The 5078-nt window shown below is 44.3% G+C and overlaps 1 pseudogene; it reads left to right on the top strand.

The window, feature by feature from the left end:
• Window positions 1–1484: 1484 nt before the first annotated feature.
• On the top strand, window positions 1485–2699 carry LOC109691003 (interferon alpha-4-like; annotated as a pseudogene).
• The last annotated feature ends 2379 nt before the right edge of the window (window positions 2700–5078 follow it).

A 5078-nucleotide genomic window follows, 5' to 3' on the forward strand; every position in this document is an offset into this window, starting at 1 on the left:
TTAAAGAAAAAATGGGGGAATGATAGAACAATAATGTCGCCATTTTGTGAATTGGCCAAAATGGCAGCCCCGCCCTTAAACCAATTCCCGTGCTCTAAGACAGCCCCACCCCTACCAGAGACTACTGTGCATGCACTAACCTCCTTCTCCTCCCCCTTCTATAAAAGCCACTGCTCCCCCAGGCTCTGGGCTGCACCATCTTTTCCCTGGCCAGCCTGGCAGTTTGGGCCTGCCATTAAACCTTGCCCTATGGACGTGAGTTTTCTCGTGAGCTTTCTTTGAGAGCAGCGTTTTTCCTAACAATATACTGTTTTAGTTTTTGTTTATCTTGGAAGCCTTTTATTCCTCCATCAATTTTGAATGATAGTTTTGCTAGGCAGAGTATCTTAGGGCTGAAATGATTTTGAGTCAGTGCCCGAAATATCTCACTCCATGCCCTTATTGCTTTAAGGTTTCTGTTGAGAAAAGAGCTGTTATTTTGATGGGTTTACCTTTATACATTATTTGCTTTTTCTTTCTTATAGCCTTCAGTATTTTTTCTCTCTTCTCTGTGCTTGTTATTTTAATGATAATATGTTGTGGGGAGGTTCTATTTTAGTGAAGTCTGTTTGGTGTCCTGGGGGCTTCCTTTACCTGAATGGGCAAAAGTTTCTCAAGATTTGGGAAATTTTCTGTTATTATTTTATTGAATATATTATGTGTCCTTTTGGTTTGCACCGCTTCTCCTTCTTCAATGGTCTTTTGATGGAGTAGCTGAGTTGCCCATTTCTTTATTTGTTTTAAATCATGATGCACTTAATTACAATGACAATTTATCATTATTGTGGTCAGTGTTATGTTGATTATCCACAAGCTGCTTGTGGATTGAAAAAATCTCTCCAGCAGAAAAATAGATGGAAATGGCAGCCTACACTGAGAGCTGTGTGTAGAATTAAGGTGCATATGATACTGGAAGTTATGGGAGGTGACTAGGAGGAGAGAACTCCCTTGTCCTTTTCTCTCCCAGGAGTCAGTTACTTTCCTGCTTTTGCTTTCTTCATATTCAGACTCACATTTGTTTTCCTTTTACTTCAGTATTCTGAACTGCAATGGAAGCTTTCCAGGAATGTTGATGGGAGAAAAAAAAGAAAAAACAATTCCTCAAAATTATTAAAAAACTGTTTCAGGACCATTTTCTTTTCATTTTAACTTTGCTAATTTAATTCTAGCATTAAGGTGAAAAAGAACATAATTCCCATACAGCAAGACACTCCTTTCCCTAGAAAAATGTTCAATCAAAAAATGGATAAAAATTTAAAGACTCCAAAATCATAAAGTGTTCAGATTCACTATATTTACCACATTTGGAACTCATGCACACATAATGTCTATGAGAGGAAGAAAGGTGACTTAAGGAGCTCAGCTGAAGTGCCTCACCCTGACCAGAGGGGAAGAACCAGGACTGGGGGCATGGCTAGAGTGACAGAGGCCTGACAAGCAAGGGCATGCCTGAACCAACCCCAGGTAGGGGAAAAAATGAAGTTAGTGTTTCTGAAGTGGAGAGGGAAAAGAAGAAATCCGGAAAAACATGTCAGTTATTCTGTCTGTACACTTCCATTAGTACAAAAATATATTTCTTGGTAGCTTTTATGCAACCAATGCACTTAAAAAGATCAGTTTAATATATCAAAGATGTTTATATTAAATCATCTCATACAGGAATACAATACAATAACTATAACAATAATAGCTCATAATTTTAATTAGTACAATTTAAACACCAGGAAGCTACACAGTTGTTAATTTGTTGTGCAGAAATAGACAGGCAACTCAGTCCTGCATCAACATATCTCATTAGCAACGATGATATGAGGATTCCTGGAGATTATTGGTTTTAACAAGTTATGGAACTTATGTCCTCACACTACTTTACTGCAACAGAGTCAAAACAAATTTCATTGGAACAGCCACCAAGAGTTCTTTTACCTACCTCCTGGTAATTTTCCACCCAGTTTTATGAATATTCTAATCTCATGTGGATTCAAAAGTCACCAAACTACCACAGACATAAAGGCTGACACACTTCCCATACAAAATGAAAGTAGGAAAATGGATGGGTAAGAAACAATTACTCAGGACTCCATAGAGTCAAAAAATGTTTAACACCAGTTTAAATAGCACATAATTTGTGGATCCTCTCCACCCAGGTCCCTCCCACCTACCCAAAGCCACATTTCAGACTCATAGTCTGGGTCACAGTAGGGTCTTGATATTACTGGGACAAATGAGGGGAATCTCTGCTTTCTCCTGTATGAAGGACAGAAGTGACTTTGGATTCCTCCAGTAGAGAATTGATGGCAACCAGGTCCAGAGGTTCAGCCATCTCTTTCCTCCATGAGATGAACCAGCAGATCTGTAGCATCTTCAGCACATAGGACTCCTTCGGTATTTGGGAGAAGAACCTTCTGCACAAATTCTTCACTGGCCTCTCTCAGCAGCTGAAAGACCTGGAAGCCTCTTTGACACAGCAGGTAGTGGAAGAGCCTCCCATGATGCATGAGGACTCCAGACTGGCTGTGAGGAAATACTTCCACAAGATCACTCTCTACCTGAAAGAAAAGAACTATAGCTCATGTGCCTAGGAGATTGTCAGAGCAGAAATCATGAGATCCATCTCTTCATCACCAAACTTGCATGAAAGATTACGAAGTGAAGAATGAGACGTGCTCCATCATGGAAATGACTGTCAGTGTCTAATACATTGTACCTCATGTTCTTCAATTTTGCCATTGCAAAGATCCATTTCTGCTACATATGTGACATGACTTGCATACATTTGTACACTCAGATTTTGTCCCTTGACCTCCCAGTCAGGAGAAAGCTCTTTTCTATCACTGTCAATAGGTACATTGTTGCATCAGTGCAAAACTTATGATTTAGCTCCATATTGCCACCTTGTTCTGAAAATCTGTATAGCCATATTTTGTATCATATCCTGGACTTATTAACTTGCTATATGCTCAACAGAATGGAGGAACAGAGAAGCAAAGCTGGAGGGACAAGGACTGAGGTGGATGTTTGGGGATGCTAGCGACTGCCCTCTCTCCTTGCATTGCCATACAGAACCTGACTTTACTCCACTGATCTGCAGTACCCACATGTGCTTCTAATCCACCTAAGAAGCAGCACCAGGAGTCAGGACCGGTGCTCAAGAAGAGTTGGCCAGTGATCAAGATGTAGCACAACCTGGAGATGGTCAATTTTCCAAGCTTTGAGGAAAAGAATGCAAAAATGGACACAACTTGACCCTTCCTGTATACCGATTTCTGAATTTCAGGGGTCAATATTCACTGACAGGCAGCTGAGCACAAAAACCTTTGAAAGGGATAAGAAAGAATGAGATGTCTCAATGGACCCCACCCCCCTGTTGGAGAAACCGGTACCAGATGCCCTGTGTAGATAAGATAAGCAGGGCAGCAGGGCTCGGCTCAGGGATATAGAATGTGAGAAATGTGAGAAGGTTGTGAAAGGTGACGGGATGTACGTGCAAGATGTGCTCTGCCTGCTTGCTCAATGTTGATAATGAAAATACGTGCGCAACTGCTGACCTTTTACTCTGTGTTACAAAATCATTGGTTAAGTGCTGCGCGGGCTTTTGCTGTAACGGCAGGTAGTGGTCTATATAAGATTTCCCCTAAAGAGGCTCAGGGTCGTGTTTTCCTAACCGGTCCTGCGTGTCCGTGTGGGAGCTCGACCCTGGCTAGCCAGCCTAATAAACTCTGCTTTGTTGATTGCATTCACGCCTGGCTCTCTGTCTCTCGGGGGAATAGGATTCCCGTTCCTAACATTTGGAGGTTCCACCGAGATTCCATTTTCTCGAGAGACAGAACTTGCCCGCGAGAAAGCAGGGGCAGGGGCGATCCCAAGTCCTAGGCGTTGGGAGGGGATCCAAGACCCTCATTTGGAGGAACTTGAGTGTTCCATTTGGGCCACGGCGGGGATTCGGCCAATCCCCAGGGAGTTCTATTCTGAGAATTTCATTAGGAGGACCGCAGGGTTCTGCCAGGAGAGGTTCTCCTCTCATTTGGGCTCGAGCATTTTAGGAATCCTGGCGCCAGGTGAAGAACTAATTGAGCTAGTCGACCAACCACCTGTCAAGTGGACGCCTTTCGGCCTGATATCCAAGTCGGACGGTGAGGAAGTTGAATGGGGTGCACACCAGTGTGAGAGAAGGACCGGTCCGAGCGAGTGCTGGAGAGTGTTGTGTGTGTGTGGAATTATTGTTGCCTTTACCCTTTTTGTTCTATCTCTCTTGGTGTTTGATTCTCCTTCCACAATGGGACAGGGACAAACAACCCCAAAGTCTTTGATCCTTTCTCACTTTTCAAAAGATAAAGAAAGGGCCTTAAATGCGGGTCTGGTCATCAAGAAAGGTAAATTCAACACCTTTTGTTCTGCAGAGTGGCCCATTCAAGGTTCCCTCTCCCTAGACATGATCACTAAGGTTAAAGCAGTCATTTTTCGGCCAGGCAATCGAGGCCATCCAGACCAAGTCCCTTACATTATGGTTTGGGAGGATCTGGCAAGGAACCACCCCTCCTTGGTTAACAGCTTTTCTGACTCACCCCTCCAGTTCGGCTCACGGGGTTAAAACCCTAGTCACGCCCGCCTTGGTCATAAAGGAGGAGGAGAAACTTCCTCTTCCCACCCTGACCGGTCCTCAGAATAGGGCACCTCCCTTACCATCTCCGGTCTTACCAGAGAGTTCCCCCCTTTACCCATCCCTCGCAGGGGCAGAGGAAGATTGGCCGCCTCCATACGTGACTCCCCCTGGCCAAGCCAGTGCCCTGGAGGAGGAAATTTCCTCATCCTCCTCAACAGGACTGGCAGCAGGAGGAGGAATGGGTCGAAGACTTCACCCCCGAGGGGTTTGGGAAAGGGAGGGGGAAGATGGGCCCTCCTCATCAACACAGGGGGAGGAAACTGTCCCTACACTTCCAGTCTGGATGGTAGGCCAAGGGGGACCAGGAGGGGGGCAACAGTTTCAGTACTGGCCATTCTCCTCCAGTGATCTATATAACTGGAGGACGCAGAACCCG

The sequence above is a fragment of the Castor canadensis genome, chromosome 13, assembly GCF_047511655.1.
Source record: "Castor canadensis chromosome 13, mCasCan1.hap1v2, whole genome shotgun sequence".
Lineage (NCBI taxonomy): Eukaryota > Metazoa > Chordata > Mammalia > Rodentia > Castoridae > Castor > Castor canadensis.